This window comes from Pterocles gutturalis, unplaced genomic scaffold (genome assembly GCF_000699245.1).
Source record: "Pterocles gutturalis isolate BGI_N339 unplaced genomic scaffold, ASM69924v1 scaffold16780, whole genome shotgun sequence".
Lineage (NCBI taxonomy): Eukaryota > Metazoa > Chordata > Aves > Pterocliformes > Pteroclidae > Pterocles > Pterocles gutturalis.
In genome coordinates, this window is record NW_010141115.1 from 1,109 (window position 1) to 1,434 (window position 326).

Genomic DNA, 326 nt, shown 5'->3' on the forward strand with positions numbered 1-326 from the left:
CCCCCCAAAATGATCCTTCCCCCCAAATCTTGGCGCTTCCCGTCACCCCTGAGCACCCCAAGCCACCAGCCCCAAACTGTGGGACGCCCACACACCCCCTCTGCCCTGCTTGATCCCCCCCTCCCTTCTTTTGTCCCCTAAATCCCACTGGAGGAGGGAAAGCCACCTCCGCTCCGGACTCCCAGCTCCATGCCGGGAGCGGGGTCGCAGTTCTGCCTTCCCGGCTCCTCTCCCCGGATTATTTGGCAAAGGTTTCCCAGCTAAATTCCTATTTTGTAACTTCCACTTGATGAACGATTCACCAAACACAATGGAATCAAGGGATA

The 326-nt window shown here is 57.4% G+C and overlaps 1 protein-coding gene across 1 annotated transcript in view; it reads left to right on the top strand.

Moving 5' to 3' along the window:
• Window positions 1-326, top strand: part of CPLX3 (complexin 3) — a 2,089-nt gene that overhangs the window by 711 nt on the left and 1,052 nt on the right. The gene's annotated exons all lie outside the window — the stretch shown is intronic.